The 20057-nt window shown below is 41.0% G+C and overlaps 1 protein-coding gene across 1 annotated transcript in view; it reads right to left on the bottom strand.

Moving 5' to 3' along the window:
* The window catches only part of Nedd9 (neural precursor cell expressed, developmentally down-regulated 9), a 176432-nt gene that overhangs the window by 155521 nt on the left and 854 nt on the right, over window positions 1-20057 (bottom strand). The gene's annotated exons all lie outside the window — the stretch shown is intronic.

Below are 20057 nucleotides of genomic sequence, written 5' to 3'. Positions count from 1 at the left end.
TGTGGGCTTTCATAAGCATGACGATGGACCAGGTACTTCAAGGAGGGAGGGGAAATGCTTTCCATGTCACTCTTAATAATTGCCTTTTGCCTTGGAATTAAGAAGCTTTTTTCTTTTATGTAAAAAATGTGCATAGTCCCATATATGAAAGATTGTGTGATGATGGGGGAGAAGGGTTGGAAGGAGAGGTTTGAAACAACTCATATGACTCATAGAGACTGAGACAGAGGCCCAGCGCATACTTGCAAACAACAGAGAATAACAAAGGCAGATTTATTAGGCCTACAATGTATATTGTCATTATGAGAATAGAAACTAGACAGTCCTAGAAGTTCTTCTTTCTAATGGTGGGTCTGGAACAAATATTATATAAGAGACGCATTGAACAAATATTATATAAGAGACGCATTGAACAAATATTATAAAAGAGATGCATTGAATCCCAAAAGCTTCAAGAACTTAAAAGTACTTCATAGGTAACAGAGAATAGAAAGTTCCCACTACAGGTATGGCAAGCTGCCAGGAATCTGAAGGTCATATTCATATAAAGAAGGAATGAACATGAATTTCAACTAGTACAAAGGTGGAGGGGTATGGATGCAAGGGAGCAGGAGGGTATGTATTTATTTCTGTGTAAGGAAATTGTTGCAGAAACAAGCTGGAGCTTTCCCTAAAGCCTTCTTGTTTAAACTTGAAAGAATCCAGAAGCAAATGGAGGTCTGCCTAGGCATTCACGGAAGTCATTTGCTGTGTTCTGAGGAAGATAATGGAAGAAGCTTCTGTATCATGAAAATGGAGAACAACTTCCCACCTATTCATATTTAACTTCAGGTAAATTCACTTCAATAGAAATAACTACATAAACACCAGCTCAAAGTGTAATCTGTAAGTTCCTCTCACTCTGTACAGATTTCACCTTTGCCTCACATCCTAGATGTCTTGCTCCATGTGATAAAGTCATGACAGCAGATACTCAAGAGCTACTTCAACCATTATTAGGCAGAGTTGAAAATTCTTCTCTTTCCTCATATACTAAACAAATCGCCATGTTTTGTGTACCCTGGACTACAAGGACATCTATCATATAAAGTGGGCTTCCAGTCCATTAGCTATCATCTTTGTCACAAAGATGCTGTCTAGGTGAGATCACTTCACATGTTGGTGAACCCTTTTGTTGCCGGATAGTTTGTCTCCTGAGATTCATTTCATGCCACCAGAAGGATGAACCACATCTTGAAGCAGCGTGGTCGACAGTTGTATATATATTTAAAAGACCTTATCAAAATAACCCTCTGCATTATCTGCCTATATCATAACAGGAGGATGTTGTCTGATTAGCAGAGGTTAGTGTGGTATTCCTACCAAACCATCCAGATGATAGATTCTGATGGTTTTAGTTGAATAGAGATGACAGTCCTTTCCAGCTACAAATTCTGTCATTCCAGGGCATTGCCAAAGAAACAAGACTAAGTATACCATTCAAAAGGGAAAGTACAGATACATTAAGGAGAGATTTAGCAAAGAAACTGGATTCAGCTTGAACCAAAAGATGCCTAAATGTCATGTTGACGTTCACCTCAGCAAGGAGGACACATCAGACCTGTTGCACCCAGGATCTGGAAAAGCTGGAGGTCTCTGCGTCTGTGCACCTGCAGCAGAGTTTCTAGAAACATCCCTTTCCATTAAGGGCCTCCCTGATGCCTCCCGACAGATGTCTACTGGACAGTAGGTTTGGCACCATTTCTTCACCGTTTTGAAACATTCAGAATTTACAGTACAAACCAGGTCAAAGTTACTGAGTTACAATTTGCCACTTATTCCTTTTTATAAATTTATATAGATTACTGTTATTTTTTTATGTTACTGGTCTGGAGCTGCAAACATGCGTTTGTTGAGAATTTTCCAGTAACTTTACAATAGGGAAACGGTTTTGTGCATGTTCTTGGAAGTTCTTGTGAGTGTATCGAAGGGAGGGGTTGATTATTTTTCTACAAAGTAATTTATGATTTCTACTTTTCTAATGTGCCTTGGATGTGTGCCAAACGCTGGGAAAGAAACAGTAAATAGGACTCTTCAAAAAAAAAAAAAGAAACTGGATTCAGCTTGACATGACTGCAGCCATCTTGAATGGTAACTGCATGATTGCCCCCAGAGTAACTATACTTGACTTTATTTTTTGGCACAGCTTCCCAGCAAACTATAAATAGACCCTATCATTAGAATGGCATGTAGATTTTACAACTGAACCCTAGCACTGGGAATGATATTTTTTTATGATAAACCAGGTACAGTGGCTTAGATGAAGTCACTTTTGTACTAATCTGACCCAAATTGCAGTAGGTCTTGCTGCTCCTCAGGACCATGCTTCTATCAGGAAATCTCCCAATAGATTGTACTCTGTGCACTCCTGGATGCCTGCCTCTTTTCTTTTATCTCACAGAGTACCTCTGGCAGCACTCATTCCTTGGGGCTGGGCTGTTCTAGAATACCCCATTAGGGTGAAGAGGGTGTGACACACGAAGAAGGACAAAGCACTGAAGGCTGAAGTAGGCTGGAATGTTCAATAAAAGGTATCAAGAAAGAGGGAGCATGTGAGCTAACCTGGCACATTAGGTAGGAGGGAGGAATTAGTTTGAGCAAAAGTGGCAGAAACAGACATTAAAGGAATATTTGATAGATGTATTAGCAGTAAAAGTCTTTCTTTTCACTATGGAGTAATTTTTTTATTATTGTTGTATTGGGGGTATATTGTGACATTTACAAAAGTTCTATAATATGTCATGGTTGAATTCACCTCTTCCATCATTCTCCTTTTATCTCCTCTCTGCCATTCCTGGAATAGTTTCAACGGGTCTCATTTTTCCATTTTCATACATGTGTACCTAATATTTTTACCATATTCACCCTCCTACACTCTTTCCTTATATCTTCCCTCCCCCCACTGGTACCAACCCCCCAGATAGTACTCATTTTGCCTTCCTGTTCCCTGTTTTTGAAAAAATGTTTTGTCAAAGATAATTGTACAGGGTATATTACTGTGACATTTCCATGTAGGGAAAACGTCTTACTGGATTGTGTTATGCTAGCTGCAGTGGCTGAATGTTTGTTTATGTACTCCAAGTTTGTATGTTGAAACCTAACCCCCAATGTGATAGTGTTAGAAGGTAGGGCCTTTGGGATATGATTAGATCATGAGGGTAGAATCCTGATGAGTGGGATCCCTTACAAAAGGATACCTCATGGAACTCTCTTGCCCTCTTGCCACTATGTGAGAATACAGTGAGAAAGCAACATTTGCCACCTGATCTCAACCGCGCTGGCACCGTAATCTTGGACTTTCAGCCTCTAGAATCATGAGAAATAAAACTCTGTGTCTTGTAAGCCACCCAGTTCAGTACTTTATTATAGCAGTCTGCACTGACTAAACCACTAGCATTGTTCCATTTTCATTTCTCATCTCTCTCTCTTTTCTGTGTGTTATCCTTCTTGCTTCTCCTTTGCATATCTTAAATCATTCAGTATCATCCATGGGCCCAGCTATTAGCAACCAATACTTTGAACTCATATTCCATGAACTCAAACATACCATATTTCTTCTAGATCCCCATTACTTATTCCTCAAATTATGATATCAAATAATTTTAGTCACATTATTCTTTCATTAAAGCTCCCTTCTCTTGCTCACTTTTCTCACCAAAGGATGAAATTTGTGTAGGTGTCAAGATCTGGCACTGGTTGGCTATAGTCATCCAGGAAGTACCACCTACTCACTTGGGATATGTCATCAACCACTAAACCCAAAGATGAATCTCTTTATTCAGTGGAAATTCATTAGCATTTGTGTGTTAATGGAACAGAACTTTATTGAACATTCACCATGTATAAATTCTATGGAGATAGAAATTACTCAGAAGTTTATGAAGTCTTCATTTATTGGAATGAATAAACAGAGGCATAGCAACTAGCAATGCTGATGTTGAAACAAAGTATGGTTCTAAGACTGTTTCATCACACCTATGATCACATGGCCATCAGTAATGAATCTTTTTTAAAAATTTAGCTTCAAATCTAAAGGATTCTTTTAACCCTCCCTCCTTTTTAACACCACCCCTTTTACTTAAAGATATTTCTCAATTGGGTGCAATTATTTCATTTCAGTGAAAAGATTTCTGTGGTATAAATGAATTGACTGGTATCATAGTTGACTAGAGCACATTTGCAGCTAGCTGTTGGGTTCTTCTGCTACCAATCAACATAATCAAGGATCTAAAAACCTGGTGTCACCTGAGAAGATACAATTCCATGATTGAAGAGATTCATTAACTGATTCCCATGGCAAGGGTGGAGGGGAGTGGGCCAGAGAAAGTTCTTTGTCATAAAAATTTTAAACCTAAAAATGACTTATACTTGAGTGATTTTAATTATCACATGAAGATCTACTAACAGAAGGAAATTCTTTAGGGGATAATGAATATGTATCTTGAGAAATAAAAGACATCAAGAAAGTATGACTCTTGTGAGTAGTAGAGAAAGATTATCCAAAGTCCAAAATATGCTCCCTGAGGCATTAAAATACTAGACCATGAATCTACTCTGAGTAGGTTTAACTAATGAGGAGTCTGAACTGTAGAGTGATATTGCTTAGAGTGTGAAGAAGTTATGCATTATATAATCAGTTACAGTTGAAATCCCCATTCACTGCAGACTCAAGAAGGAAGGTATCCACCATCTCCAGTACTCTAGCAGTGGTTTAAAGTGAAGACATGGATTTTTCTGGACAGGGATTTGGAAATTTAGATTCTAGTTGGCCAAAACTGGCTTTTCATTCATTCTAAATCTATTTTTTTCCCACTTAATAGAAATGACTAAAAGTTTTTTAGGATTTTCCAAGTGTAAGGCAGTGATGTAAGCAATGGATACATGTTTACTTCATCTACTCTTACAATAATCCAATGAGACAGTGCACAGAAGAGAGTTAACTTAGCAGGCCTGAGAATGTTGTCTTCAGAAAGGCCTTGCAAGACTGGCCCTTAACTAGCATCCCAGCACTTGCAGAGGATTCCTATTATCCTGTGGTAAGAGTGGCTCCCTGTGTTTTAGCTGTATGTGCAAGCTGAACACCTGCTTTCCTTCTGTGAGTCTGGAACCGTGGTGTGTGCTAATAGAGGTTGTCTAAGTAGCCAGCCCCAATCAAACCCTGGCAATGAGTCTCTAATGAGCTTCCTAGGTAGACACTATTGCACACCTGTCCTTGCTGGAGGAGTCGCATACATCCTGCGTGACTTCACTGGGACAGGACTCTTGGTAGCTCATGCTTAGCTTTCTCCATGTGCCTTTCCCTTTGACGGCCCTTTTGATGCAACAGAACTTAGTTGTGGGTGTGACTGAATGCTAAACCCTGCTAAACAGTGACTCCTGTATGAGTCACTGGACCTAAGAGTAGGCTTGGAAATACCCTCCCTCCTTACAGGTGTGTAGCATTGGTATTATTTTCATTTTAAATGTGATTCATGGAAGGGTTAAAATTACAGCTCTACTACCTCCCTCATTATGAATCAAAGGAGGTGTGTTTGCTCAGAACATGCTAAGTACTGAATACCCTATTGGTCCATCATTATGCACGTCCCCACTCCCTTCCACCTACTAATAGAAAAACTACCTAGAATTTTTCACAGCACCACTAACAAGCAGAATGTCCTTGAGAATTTGAAATGTCTATGTGGAAAAGGGAGGGCGATGGTATGGAACTCATCCTACTTTTTAAAAAAATTACAATTATTATCTATTACAATACCTTTTCTTCATAAGACAAATAGAACCTCTACACTTCCTCTCCTCTTAGTTGACCTCCTCTGTGGCCTCCTGGCTTCCAGCCTGGAGGGTCCACTAGGCATGGCCGGTCAGTGATGAAGTCAGAATAGCAATAGCAGGCTGGGTGTTTGGAACTGACTAGAGCAGAAGTAGAAGGAGGGGGCAGTAGTTTTTGGGGTCCCCACTCATTATAGTGGCTACATTTTCTATGACCCATCCTCCAACTGAACACGTTATCTTTATTTATTTATTTATTTATTATTCATATGTGCATACAAGGCTTGGGTCATTTCTCCCCCCTGCCCCCACCCCCTCCCTTACCACCCACTCCACCCCCTCCCGCTCCCCCCCTCAATACCCAGCAGAAACTATTTTGCCCTTATCTCTAATTTTGTTGAAGAGAGAATATAAGCAATAATAGGAAGGACCAAGTGTTTATGCTAGTTGAGATAAGGATAGCTATACAGGGAGTTGACTCACATTGATTTCCTGTGCATGTTGAACACATTATCTTACAGCAGAATATTTAAGTTTCTGTTTGCTGAAATTATTATTACTCAATCACCCTCACCCCTTCTTACCTTTCACATCTTTTAGTTAATGCGTTTCTTTCCAAGGAGCAAACCAACTGACCCAAGCATTCTACAGACCTATTCTTTCACTACTTTCAAAGGAAGACCCCAGCTCTACTTGCTGAGTGTCTGTCCATGATAAACCATAACTGAGTAGATCGAGACATTCTAGTTATAGGTGAGCTGGCTAAAGCCCAGGGCATCTGTGTAGTAGAAGGGAAGAGGGGGAAAGCAAGATGTTCTTGATTTAAAATCCCACCTTCTACATGTACTTTTGGAAATTTCCTTTACTTAAACAGCAAATTTTCTTATTCACTGTATGAAATAGTGCTTAAAATGGAAAACACAGGAGCACTGTGACTTGGAGTTACAGTGATTGAAATCAACAAAATCAAATCCTTCACTGCAAGCCCTTTGTGAACCTATGGATGCTAAGTACTAGAAAAGAGACCGTCATCGTAATATGTGCCAAAAAAAAGCAGGGGGCGGGGTGGGGTTGAGGGATTTAGAAAGAAAAGCTGCGAGCATCAAAGGGTCACTTCACACATCTGAGATTTTTCCACCTCACAGTCCTTGGAGGTCAGTATTTAAAAAATAATGTGTGAGAGGTGTAAACAAAAAAGAAAAATCTCCTGCCTTGAAATGAAATGCTTTTTAGTCTGAGGACAGCCAGTGTCTTCACACCAAAGATCTGAGTGATGCAAGGAATCACCACAAGGAAGGACTTTGTCAATAGATAAAGTCCTTTAAGCAACGGACCTAGTCAGAGGACCTGGGATTCAGTCACAGGTGCATCATTTGATCAGTTGTCCAAATTTGTATGTATATACCCTCATCTATCCCTTTGGTCTTCTCAATATCATTGCTCCAGAATGGGGAATACAAAGAATACTTCCTAGGACCATGGTGAAATTAAATATGATGATACAGGTGAATATGCTGAGCGAGTTGTAAATTAATAGCTAAATGTTGGCTATTAAGATTTTGATTCAGTGATGATGTATGTATACCAAGACGGAGACTGAAGAGAAAAACATAAATAGTAACCTAGTTTTCTCTCTACCGAGCATCAAGAAAGGAGGGTTACCCAAAGAGGAGAGCCTAATAAAGCTAAATTATAGGTGGAAAGAAACTCACTTATAAAAATTATAGATGCCATAAACTCACTGCATGATTGGTCAAAATATCAGCCTTTTCTTATTGTGGCAGCCTTAATCCTTCTCCCTGGGTTTGTCTGGTTAAAATTGCACACAGTGTTCTAAATAGGCAGTGGGCATCAATTAAGATTTAGGTCAGAGCCTCCAAAGTAGCCAGTCATTTAGTTTCTGGGATAAAGAAAGACAGACCCTTACCAATGGCTGAATAAGAATAGCATTCCTTTCTACTGTGACCATCCTACATCAAGGAAATGTTTGAAATTTAGGCAGAGTAGTATGATGTGCCTGTTAGAGCTATTATATGGTTGAACTTTTGAAAAGATACAGCAGCACAAATGTGTTTTAATAATTTGTAATGTTTGTAAGAATCTTGGAGAAAGGAAATTTGCCTGATCTCTGATGCAGTTCAAGCCTAAAGAGATCATCATTTTAAAGAGCCCACCATGCCTGCTGTATTCACATCTATCTGCTGCAAGATCCTACACCTACAGCTGTCATTCCAACCTCTTGCTTTCTTCATAAATGCTGCAGACTGTCATTAGATTTAGAGTAAGCTGCAATTAGCAAGTCTGTCAGTTTCTCTTAGAAGGAACTTACTTTTCAGTGGAAATTTTTGTTATGGTTCCTGTCTGACTTTTAACTCTTCCCTGGAGACCAAGCTCTCAGCTCAATCCTAGGCAACATGATTCTAAAAGTGAATGATACCCCTCTGAACCAACTAATCACTGTAATTTCCTGAACTTAGCTACTGGCTGTTTTGGCACCTTCTGCCCAGCTCTCTTTGCAAATAGAACTCTGCAGAGCTGTGAGATTCTGCCCTTCCTGTCTAAACTCTCAGGAGTTAACAAGACTGGACCTTGGCTCTCATGGCTTTTCAGAATGGTCAGGGGTAGTAAGCAAAAGTATCAGAGTCTCAGAGACCAATTCACATGTCTTATAGTCGGGGAGACAGTTAAAGTGTTTGCCAAGGTCAAGCAGCTCAACGACCAAGGTCTGTTTAGAATGTATCATGGACAACCTGACAGTCAGCTTTTCTCCCTATCCCTTGGTCACTGATAAGCATTTGCAAGTTGAGTGGAAGAGATTGAGATGAGGATGGATGATCAGAAATCCAAACAGATGGACAAAGGGTTTAAACTTAAAAGGCACAGCAATGAAGACTTGTTTAATTTACAGATAAAAAGAACATAATTGACTACACTGACTTTATTTATTCCCATGATTCCTCACTAACACAGAAAATCAAGAATTGTCAGTGTCAAGAGTGTACTACAGTGCTTTTTTTCTATTTATTAGTGAGTCAGGCTGAGGCCAGTACAACACTTGGGTATAAGACAGCACCAATGAAACAAATGATCACAATAGTTTTCCTACACATGAACACAGTTCCCACTGGTGGGGATCATACCTGGCCTGGTCCCATCAGTGCAACACTCTGTACACAGTTGGTGACCAAGACTGATACGCAGGTTGGTCTATGTGAAAACAAACAAAGGCTGACTTTAAAACATCCTCTTCTATTTCATTTCAATTCTTCCACCATCTGCACCAGTTTATCACCTAGGTAATGAAATGTCACTTTGACTCTTTACAGAGGTTGAAGTGAACAGGATGGTTGCCTTTGGGCTTCATTTTATTTTTTCCATGCTCTTTTCTTGGGAATTCCTTATTCTTATCAAATTGTTCTTATTCCTTAGCCCCTTCTATTTTGTTTCATTATTCTGTTTGCATAAATGCCTATAATGTATTTTGCATAATGCGTATAATCACCTTCTCCTTTTGCCCTCCTATCCTCTTTCTGGTTCTCCTCAGAAGTTCCTTTTTTACACTCATGTCCTTATTTTTGTTTCGTTTTGTTCTGATTTTTTTAGATCTACATTCCGCATATGAGAGAAAACATGTGCTATTTGTCTTTATGAGTCTGGTTTACTTAGCTTAACATGATGAACTCCAGCTCCATTCATTTTCCTGCAAATGTAGCTCCTTCTCTTTTATGAAATCTGTTCCTTGTCCTCCTCCTCTTACCAGGCAATGCGAATGGGAACTTAGTGTGTTAGATATAGTTAGAGGTGCTTTGTGATTACTGATTGCATCATAGTCAAAGCCATCTATGGACTCACAAAACCTTCAAAACCACCCAGTGAGGTAGGACTGTCATCATCTCCTTTGTGCAGATGAGAAAGTAACTTGCTGTGGAACAAGGGCAAGTTGCTGGCAGAGGTGGGATGTGAATGCAGGCGTTGGCTGCAGAGCCACTCAATCACTCCACCAGTTCCTCCAGCTCTCTTGGGTCTGCCCACTTCCTGAATTCTAGTTTTACGTGGTTGCTAATTGCTTTGTGACTATTCCCACTGGGCAGGGAAAAGCTCTTCTTAGATGGTATACATGTTTACTGCTCCTCACATTTCCTAGAAAGTGTTCTCACTGTGCTGTTTATTTTTGTCAATTATTTAACAAATGCACTAGGTAAGCAAATAAGGCAAAACAAAAGCAAATGGGAGGGCAGCCTTATGAAGATGGAATTATTGTTCTTTTTAAGCTGAGACTATCTTGAAAACACATTTCCCTTCCCCAACCACTGCTGGTATCCACCACACTTGCTTACATGTACACAGTGTGCACACATGCACACACACTCAGGTGCACCAACCTAGTAGTAAATGATGTCTGAGCCTGTTTTTAATCATGAAATTAATATAAATTCATTTGAAAATACCAAAGACTGATGGTATCTACTGTAAGATGTTAACCTGGTTGGTAATCACTATCCCAGAGATAAAACTTCTTAAAATTAAATATTTTAGCATCTATATTTTGCTGGATAGATCTTTGTTTCATAAAGAGATAAATGAAAAGAAACGTTTTGCTAAACCTGGGTTCACAATCCATGTGCTATTGTATTTATTGCTTTGGATTTGGTCCACATCTTCCCTTATCTTTGTGGGTTATTTTTTGTTGTTTATTCTTTTTTAACCACGGTGTAATATTCCAGTGTGGATTGCCAATGTAGAAGAATCACTAGGACCCTCCCGGTGGACATTCAGGTCATGCTGACATTTTCAGTATTATGCACAACTGCATTTCACATAGACTTAAAAGGAAGAAACCCATGCTAGGGTTAAACTCAAATAGGGAGTGTTAAGCCAAGTCACTCTTCTATGTTGTTAAGAAAGAAACTATTCAGCAGGGAGGAAATTACTGGCTAAAACTATTCAGCCAATGCTTCTGTAACTGGGTATTCAGGGAACATTGTTGGAGATGTTAAATAATGAATATAAAGAATTTTTTCCCCTGCAACACAGTTTAAGAAATATATACATTTCTCTGCTAAGTCATCCTTGCAGGAACTGAGGAGGCCAGTCACTGCATCCCAGGCCTGCTTGAGTGAGACACTACACGAAGCATTACTGAAGTTTTGCTATGTTTGAAGCAAGCCGCCAGCAACATTATCTTTGAAAAATGCATAGGCCAAAAAATCTTATTTGCTTTGCTATGTTCGGTAGAACTCTGTGTTTCAATTAGGCTGTTATTCAAACACAGGAGCAGAGCCAAGTTGGCTTTCCTGAGGAAAAGTCTGTCTTTGCCTGCAGTGTGCTCTGCAGGGGGGCAGTTTCCCACTTCTCACAGCCACTGCCAGGTCTCTGTCCTCCTGTCCAGGGTGCAGGAGGGATGGTCCCAACTCTGCCCTCCCACAGCCTGTGTTCTAGTCACAGCAATCCCCTTGCAAGTCCCCAGAGTGCACACATCTCTGCTCCAGCTGTCCCTCCTTCCAGTACCACCTCAGACCATCCCTAGCTGCCCTCTTCCAAGCAGGAAGGCCTTCTTCCCCTGCTGCTAGCTCAGTCAGTCTCTAACACTAGCTCACTCATTCACTTGCTCATTCATTCATTCAATGGATTGAGCACCTCCCACATGCTAGATACATAGCAGGGAACAAAACAGAGTTCTGCACCCCCATAACTGATTGACCAGGGAGGTAACAGACCACAAGCTAACGCACAGGTGTGTTTACTATCAGGTGGTGTGAATTATGGGCACAGAGAGGGTATGTGAGGCGGTGATGTGGGAATAGAATGGTGAGGAAGGACTGCCATGGCAGGGCCACTTGTGGCCACAGATGAGGAAGGGAAGGGAACCTTGCAGGCACCTCCCGGAGGTCCTTCCAGGCACAGAGAATCCAAAGTGCCAATAAGCCGATGAGGCACATTCTTGGCCTTTTGACAGAACTGCAAGAAGGCCACTTAGCTACTTAAAAAAAATTTTTTTAAGTGATTTTAAGTTCACAGCAAAATGATAGATACAGAGATTTCCTAAATACCTCCTACCCTCCACTCCCATGCACATTCTTCCCCACTGTCAACATTCCGCACCTGAGTGATGCATTCATTACAATGGATGGATCTCATTGGCACATCAATGTCATCCCAGATCCCCAGATGACATTAGGGTTCAGTCTTGGTATTGTGGACGCTATGGGTTTAAAGAGATACAAAATAACACGTGCCCACCACTCTAACGTCACATGGAGTAGTTTCACGTATTCCTCCACTTGACCATTGTCTACCACTGAACCTTTTATTCTCTCTATAGCTTTGTTTTTCTGGGGCTTGTGGAGTGGCTCAAGTGGTAGAGTGCCTGCCTAGTTTTGCTTTTTCCAGAGAGCCATATATTTGTAATCGTGGAGCATGTAGTCTTTTGGCTTGTTTCACTTAACAATATAATTGGACATTTTTTAGAGGGTGATACTGGGGCTTGAACTCAGGGCTTGGTACTTGCTGAGCTGGCACTCTGCCACTTGAGACTGAAAACTTTGGATGAAGTGCTAGTTTGCTTTCCTTTATTGTGACAAATTTGCCTGAGATAATCAACTTATAAGAAGGAAAGGTCTATTTTGCCTTATAGTTTCTGTTCATGATTAGTTGATCCTGTTGCCTTGGGCCTGTGGTAAGGAAGCACATCATGGCAGAAAGTTATGGTGGAGTAAAACCACTCATCTCATACCAGGAAACAATAGAGTAAGAAGTGTCTTCAATGGCACATCCCAATGACCTAACTTCCTTCCCACCTCCTAAAAGTTCACCACCTCTCAATGGCACCATGGATGCCTTTGGGGGACAATTATCTAAACCATATCATAGGATGACCTGCAGTTTGCAACCCTCGGATATTCTAATAAAAGTCTGATGTTCTTTTGCTAATACTCTGATACCATGGCCATATTGGTTACTTTCCAGCAAGCCATCATGGACACACTCATTTTAAGACAATAGACTCTCAGTTCTAAACAACACGAATTAATACTTTGACTTCCAGTGCCTCATCTTTCTTCACACAAACCCGTGAAGCACAGTGAAACAAAAAGCCAATAAAAATAAACAACACAGAGAAACAAAGCATCGTATCAAGCCATTGATAAAAAGCTATTATTCTAAAATCATAATACCTGGATGAAAATGTTCCTTTCACTAGCTTGTCATAAAAATAAAGAAATAATGAAGAAAATGAGATAATTATGCAAAAAATTCTCTGGTCATTTCATCTTAAATGCAGTTGTATGGAATCTATTCATCCTCACCATCCTTTATAACTGAATTATATGTGTTTTTGTTAGAATGTGTTTATGATCAACATATAATTTACATCTGAGGTCTCTGGAGATAATAAGGTCCATGAGGTGAAAATCTTTGTTCCTTTCCTTACTATATCCCAATACCATATTTAAAAGGAAAAAAATAGATTTGATCAATTTGAGTTGTGCTTGCATGACTTTTGGAAAGCATGAAACATAGTGTGAGTATTTTTGCTTACTTGGACCCCCTCCTCCACCTCCATACACGAGCTATTTAAGGATGGGGCTCTGCTTGCTTCAGGATGAACCCCCAGCACCTAGCACAGTGCCGTATCCACACTGGGCCCTTAACAAATGTGGATAAATAACTACCAAATCATTTTCTGAAACGAGGCTTGAATCTGTCACGGCTAATTCTGTGCGTCTACTTGGCTAGGTCAAGACACTGAATACTGCTATTTGGTTACACATTACTCTGGATGTTGCTATGAGGCTATCTTATTTTAGTTTTAGATGAGATTAACATTTAAGTCAGGTGACTTTGAGTAAAAGCTATGGCTTTGCATAATGTGAGTGGGCCCAGAGTGGAACAATGAGAAAGTGTTCTGCCGGCAGATGGCCTTGAACTTGAAGTGCAATATCCACTCTTCCCTGGGTCTCAAGCTTGACACTGATCAGCCTCCATAACTGTGAGTTAATTTTACAAAATAAATCTCGCTCGCTCTCCCTTTCTCTCTGTGTGTGTCTCTCTCTCCCTCCCCCTCTCCCCCCCACACGTGTATATGTATATGACAGTCCCCAACATGTAGTGCTTTCACTTAGGACTTTTCAACTTTATGATGTGTTTGAAACCCATACGTTCAATAGAAACCATACTTCAAAGACCTGGCACCTTTGCAGGAGGCAAAGGCAGGAGGATCACAAATTGAGGCCAGTGGAGCTATATGGTAAGACCCTATCTCAGAAGCATCAGAAGCAATAAGCCACAGTTTCCATTCGGCGCCAGTCACAAAGTGACAAAACTGACACTCTATAGTGTGCTGTGCTCCCATGCTAGGATGTTCAGTGAGTTTGGTTTGGTGGTGCATTTTCAACTTACAGTAGTTTCAATTTATGTGATTACTGGTTACAGCATGCGTGTGTATATGTGTGTGTGCACACACACACGCACACACATATACACTACTGTTGCTTCTGTTTGTCTGGAGAGTAAATGAGCCCCTGTTCATTTCCTCTCTGAATGAGCCAATCAATAGACGTCATTTACTGGGAATCGTTCTCACTCACCAGGGCCTCACAGCTACAAAGCCAGACCACGACACAGCACTGGAGTCCACTCCTGCCTAACTTCTCCACTCTGGCAGAGGGACTGAGCACATTATCTTCTCAACAACTCCATTTCTGGAGCTGAACTCAGGGCCTCACACTCTCATACTTGGGTGCTCTACCACTGAGCCACACTTCCAGCCTTTTTAGCTTTAGGTATTTTTCAGATAGGATCTCATAGTTCTTGCCCTGGAAGGCCTCAAACCATGAACCAACCATCTCAGCCACCCAAGAATTTAGGATTATAGACGTGCATCACCACGCCCAACAACATTCTGTTTCTTCTGAGCTGCAAATCACCAGCATGAGGAACAGGTGCTGAGAGAACACAAGTGCTGGCTCCCCCATGCTTCCCATGGTGACGGGCCGAAAGTCTCACTTCCTCTAAATATTTCCACTCACTACGAGTGAAGCTGTGGGTGGGGAACTTCAGAGTCATGGAAACTAGTCCAAAGGTTACTGGAGATTCGGTGACACTGCCATTGGATGACCGTGGGATAGCTACATAGCCTGTACTGTAAGGAAAAGATGGTTCTGGGAAACACATGGAGGGCAGGTGAATGGATGAATGACCCTGGAAAGGAGGCTCTCCTTAGGGTCGGGCAGAGTGCTGAACACTCGAGCCCAATCTGCTTGTCCCACCGACGAAGCTTTTGTAAGTGGAGCATCCTTGTGGACTCTTTCACCAAGGTTTGTGTGGTATGGGAAGTGGGTGGTGAAAGGAAATGCTTCATTTCCCATAATCAGCATGGGCTGCCCAGGGCCCAGTTTCACCTGTTCTGTCTCAGGGAGGCGTTTTATTCCTTCTTCCCCTCCCGTTTAAGGCCCCATCCTTCCTCTGATGTCTCCTTCTTCTGGGTTTCCGTCCTGTAATTCATTCACTTCTAATGACCATTTAAAATCTGATTCTAGAAGCTTCACTTCACATCCCTGCTGGGAGTATTTTGTGCATGAGAGAGGGAGAAATTTGAGGGCCACTGTGCCTTCTTGAACTCACAACTCTGAGCCTTTATCCTCGACAGCTACTTAACACTTTCAACTGATAGAAGAATATATATATATATAAAATATAGATATATACATATAAGTATGTAAGTATATATATTCTTATATATATATATAAGTATATATATAAGAATATATATATATATAAGAATATATATATATATAAGAATATATATATATATAAGAATATATATATATATAAGAATATATATATATACTTATATATATATATAAGAATATATATACTTACATACTTATATGTATATATCTATATTTTATATATATATATATATATATACCTACAAATGTACACACAGACATATACTAGCTTGTGTAATAGTAGACTATACGGTCTGGGTTTGTGTAAGCACACTGTGTGAATATCACACAGTAGACTGACTAATGATGGCCAGGTGCCAGGTGGCTCATGCCTGTAATCCCAGCTGCCTGGGGAGCTGAGATCAGGAGGATCACAGTTCAAGGCCAGCCCAGGCAAAAAGTTCATGAGACTCCAACTTAACCAACAGATGGGCTCAATGGCACCTGCCTGTCATCCCAAGTTATGTGGGAGACTGAGATCAGAAGGATTATGGTCTTAGGTCAGTCTGGGCAAAAAAAACCGGACAAGACGCCATCTCAACAGAAAAAACTAAAACTGGGTGTTGTGGTGCATGCCTGTCATCCTAAAAGAAGAGCATTACAGTTCAGGCTGGCCTAGACAAAAAGCGAGACCCTACCTCAAAAATAACCAAAGTAAAAAGAACTGGAGGCATGAATCAAGTGGTAGAGCCCCTGACTAGCAAGTGCGAAGACCTGAGTTCAAACCCCAGTATTGTCCCTTCCCACCAAAAGTTGCCTAACGATGCATTCCTAAGAAAATCTCCCTGTCTTTAAGCAACACATGATTGGCTGTATTTGAGCATCTAAATTGCCTTAGCATGGGTTCCTTCCGAGCACACTCTGATGCAGGATTTGAGGACATGAAGGTTAAGAAATAGTTCAGAGACAGCTTACTGTGGAGCTGAAGAAAGTATTTGGAATCACCTAATTTTTCCACATGGGACAGGAATTGGTGGAAATGCAATATTATGTTGTAATACCACCAATAAAGCAAGACAAAAATGGAACAGATGTACCTGGACACTGAGAGACTTAGGTGTATACAATATTTTCTGAATGAAACCAAGAAACTTACACTGGCTTGACGGTGGTCAGTTATATACCCCTTCAGTTCCAGCGTGCCTGTTTAGTCACTCTCCTCTCCCCACCCTTCCCTACTTGGCTGCTGTTTCAAACTTTGCCCTTCCCCAAATTTGGATTTTTATTACAAATATAAAGCTCTTTCAACTTCAGGAAAAACTGAAGTCAGGACAGAGGAGGTGGAGAATTAATTCCAGGGCATTTTCATCAGTCCCTCACCTCTCAGGTGCTTACAGTTGGCCCTGCCAGGCCTGGAGAAAGTCCTGAGGTGGTAAGATAAAGACTTAGGCTGTGGATCAGCACAGTATGGTGAGGCCAGAGGCCAGAGGCAGGGCACCAATTGCTCCTAGATACCCTTTCTCTACCACACAGGTAAAGCAGTTGTTATCAGATTTCATCCTTACCACAGCCCTTCAAGGGAGTGATTTTTCCCTTCTTTGTTAAAATTTTTTTTTACATATTAGCATATAGTAACTGTACAGATAAGATACCTTTGACATTTACATATGTGCTTACAAGATATCTTAATTAAGTCACCCCTCAATCATCCTCCTTCATTCTCCCTCCCCTCCTTAGAACAACTTCGACAGGTTTCATTGCTCTATTTTTTCAGATATACAAAGTACAACCACAATTTTTGCCCTCTTTACTCTTTATGTTTACTGTCCCCCCGCCACTGGTACCCACCCCTGGATGGGATCTGTTTTATCTTCCTGTCCTTCATTTTTTTAAAGTGTATATTAATTGTTTGAGGAGGTATTTCACAGCTGTATATACTGACTTTAGTCAGATGAGCCCCTCTGCTTCTTACTCTTTCTCTCACCATTCCCCTATTATTCAACAGTTATAGTGCATTTCCTTATATTATCTTCCTATATCAATGCATTGTGTTTCAATATTACTCACTCTCTATTATTCTCTCTTCCTCTCCCACCAAGTAGGCCAGGCTCAGAAGGATAGGAAGAGGCACTAGGAGGTCCATCATTTGTCCAATGTCATGCAACCTGTGCTGGTCCACATCCCTAGTTATGCCTCCTCCCTCCCTCCCTCCCTCCCTTCCTTTCTTCCTTCTTTCTTTCTCTCCCCTTCCCTCCTTCCCCCCTCTCCTCTTTCTTTCTTTCTCTCTCTCCTCTCTCTCCCTCCCTCCCTCCCTCCTTCCTTCCTTCCTCTCTATCTCTCTCTCTCACTCTCTTTCTTTCTCTTTGAGGTAGGGTCTCACTGTGTTGCCCAGGCTGGTCTTCAACTCTTGGGCTCAAGTAATTCTCCTCCCTCAACTTCCCAGGTATCTAAGACTAAAGCTGCATGCCACCACACCTGGCTCTCCCCCTGGTATTTTTTGATCCATAGTTGGATGAATCTGCAGGTGTGAGATCTGTGCATATAGAGGGTCAACTATACAACTAAGACTGGAAAGACTGGGTCATATGGTGATTTTGTGTTTAATATTTTTGAGAAACTATTAGAATAATTCTCAGGGAGTTTCCTCTCCTCTACATCCTTAAATGTTAATATTTCTTGAGATTCGAAGCCTGGCTGCCCTCTCCTTTCTCATTGATACTCTATCTTAAGGCCTATCATCTGTACTCATTGCTTTAATTACCATCAAAATGTCAAGGATCTCCAGGCTTCTACTCTGAGCTCTAGACCAACCTGTGGACCACATGCCTGACCTCTGTCCTTGTTTGTCAGACCCTCCAAAATCATTAATTCCAGGTAAAGAAACTGGTAAAGCCACCAGCTTTACCAGTTTCTGTGGTGGTCAGTGTAGCACCACCATCCATTTGCATACCCCAATCAAGATGACCACCCCCTCCCTTTTCCTATCCTTCACCAATTCCTATTGACTTTCTAGAGGACCTTTAATTTGTCCTGTTTTCTCTCCACCACTACCACCCTGTTTATAATTTCATAGATACACTGGCTTGGGTAACTGCATCAAACCTTCCTCTGGACTCTCTGATCAACTCTTTACACTGTAGTAAAAGAGATTCCTCTTTTTTTTTGTAACTGTTTGGGAGGCAGAAGATCACAGTCTGAGGCCAGCCTGGGCAAAAGTGTGACACCCTATCTGAAAAACAAACTAAAAAGCTAAAGTACTGTGGGCCTGGCTCAAGCAGTAGAGCTCTTGCCTACCAAGCAGGAAGCTCTGAATTCAGTCCTCCATACCACCAAACAAGAATAAAAGCAGATCAGCCAGGAGGGTTAACATCCTTAAGGATGACTGTTCATCCTCCCCACCCCAGGCTTGCCTTCAGTCACGCTCTTCTTCGCTCTGGCCACACTGGCCTCATTTTCCCTCAGATCTCCTACTTCAGGGCTCTATATGTCTGATCCCTCTGCCAGCCCATTGCCTCAGGAACCCCTTCACCTCTTCCAGTCTTCATTTCTGTCTTCTTTATAAAACCTCCCTAACTTGAAGATAAGATCAAGTTTCCCCATGACATCTTCTGGCCCTCACCACATTCATGCAATTATTAATGGGGTTCAGGACACAACATCCCAAAATATGACTATAGGAAACTAGAATATGGTCCCCTAAGATATGCCTCTATAGTGTACTGGTATTTTTTTGAGAAACCACAGACACAGAAGCTTTGAAAGCTGCCTGTTTGTCAGAGAAACTTACATCTGTAAAGGATATCTCCATTTATAAGATTGTTTCCCTCTCCCCACCAGGAAGAGGAGGATGATCAACAGACTCTGACTGATGGAGAAGGCACCGAAGTAAATCTGCACGAAAAAGCTTATCTTTTTACTGGATTTTACCTGGAGGTATAGGTCATACCAGGCTTTTCCTTTGACCGTCTCATAATTTACTTCCACTCACCCCTCAGCCTCCATCCCCATTCTTTTTGGCAGTTTAGGATAATACAAAAGCCCCAATCAACCAACCATACCTTTGAGTCTCTAGTTTTATGTATACCTGTAATGAAACTTGTTTTTCCTCTCATTAATCTGTCTGATATCAATTTAACTAATAAGCCAGTCAACCAAAGAAACTAGAGGGCTAAAAGAAAGCAAAATTTCCTCCTATCTATTAATTAATGTCTGCCTTTCCCTGGACTATGAGTTTATGAGGAGTGGAGCAATGTCCGTTTTGTTGCCTTTTCTGTAGGCTTTAACTTACAAAGTGACAGCCAGAAGGGCAATACTCTCTAGATAGCTGTTAAATTAATGAACTCATAACAAGAAATGGTGGAGCTCTAATTCAAAACTGAGTTCATATACTTCTCTTTCCATCACTTTTTTTCCCCACGAGAATGGGAACATCCTTGAAAACATGCAAGCTTGGAAAGAAGCAGAAACAAGGAGGAAAACCAATTGGCTGGGTCCCAGAATGCTGTCAGGGATGATTGTTCTTTGTGCTCCATTCTGAATGGGAAAACAGCTTTTGAAGGGAAAAGGAGGGATGCTCCA

The sequence above is a fragment of the Castor canadensis genome, chromosome 8 (genome assembly GCF_047511655.1).
Source record: "Castor canadensis chromosome 8, mCasCan1.hap1v2, whole genome shotgun sequence".
NCBI classification, from domain to species: Eukaryota; Metazoa; Chordata; class Mammalia; order Rodentia; family Castoridae; genus Castor; species Castor canadensis.
The sequence above is the reverse complement of the archived record's forward strand: the minus strand, read 5'-3'. Positions and strand labels throughout refer to the sequence as shown.